This window comes from Cicer arietinum, chromosome 8 (assembly GCF_000331145.2).
Source record: "Cicer arietinum cultivar CDC Frontier isolate Library 1 chromosome 8, Cicar.CDCFrontier_v2.0, whole genome shotgun sequence".
Classification (NCBI taxonomy): Eukaryota; Viridiplantae; Streptophyta; class Magnoliopsida; order Fabales; family Fabaceae; genus Cicer; species Cicer arietinum.
Genome location: NC_021167.2, coordinates 21942439 through 21943943, shown reverse-complemented (window position 1 = coordinate 21943943; position 1505 = coordinate 21942439).

Sequence of the window (1505 nt, the reverse complement as noted above, 5' to 3'; positions counted from 1 at the left end):
CCATGGCCGTTTTCAATGTGGGGGATGGATGTTATTGGACTCATCGAGCCAAAAGCTTCTAATCGTCATCGATTTATCTTGGTAGCTATTGATTACTTCACGAAATGGGTTGAAGCCGCTTCTTATGCCAATGTGACGAGAAGTGTGGTTGTCAAATTCATCAAAAGAGAATTGATTTGTCGATATGGCTTACCAAACAAGATAATCACTAATAACGCGACTAATTTGAATAAAAAAATGATGAAAGAGTTGTGTGATAGTTTCAAAATTCAGCACCATAATTCTTCGCCATATCGTCCGAAAATGAATGGAGCTGTAGAAGCAGCAAATAAGAATATCAAGAAGATCATACAAAAGATGGTGGAGACGTATAAGGATTGGCATGAAATGCTTCCCTTTGCATTACATGGCTATAGAACCTCTGTTCGTACCTCAACAGGGGCAACTCCTTTCTCATTGGTGTATGGAATGGAAGCGGTACTTCCCATTGAAGTTGAAATTCCCTCAATCAGAGTCTTGATGGAAACAAAACTGGAAGAGGCGGAGTGGGTTCAATCACGATTTGACCATTTAAATCTCATAGAAGAAAAAAGGATGATAGCTCTATGTCACGACCAGCTATATCAAAAAAGACTTAAAAAGGCATACGAGAAAAAAGTCCGTCCTCGAGAGTTTCAAGAAGGGGACTTGGTGTTAAAAAAAATATTGCCCATAAAAAAAGATTTTCGTGGAAAGTGGACCCCGAATTATGAAGGACCATATGTTGTGAAAAAAGCTTTTTCTGGAGGAGCTCTAATACTCGCAGAAATGGATGGAGATGACCTTCCACTTCCAGTAAATTCAGATGCAGTCAAAAAATATTATGCTTAAAAAAGGGTGATGAGCTCGCTAGGTTGAAAACCTGAAAAGGCGACCTAGGCAAAAATTAGAGCATCCCGATGGATTGGAAACTTGGAAGAGTAGTCCATGCAAAAGATAGGGATAAAAAAAAATCAAGCACTTCAAACTGAGGCAATTATTATTTTTGGAAGCTGATTATGAGGATTCTTAAATTACAAGAATGACTAGCGTTTGTTATGTCTTCACTTAAATTAAACATACTCGTCCCCACATTGTAACCCCTACCTCAATTGTTTTTGCTTTCATTGTAACGAATGTACATTTTCCAATATTGTCATTCGATGTTGTACGTTACACTCTTTATATACCAATCCAGTTTCATTATTGAGTGTTCTATTGTTTCAAAATTTTGTTTTATGATAATAAATGTTGGAATTTGAAATATGTGAAAATATAAAAATATTTTAAACATTTTGACACTTGAAAATATACACGGGAACTCGTTTGATTCTCAAGATATATGAGTGTGTGAAGAATAATAAGGAGGGTAGTCATTTTAAACAATGGATTTTTGCTTCACGTCGAAAAAGCGGCCATTCGATAGATACGAAGAGTCATCATGTGGAAACAATATTTGTCTTTATTCATCCATTGAGTCTTGGGAC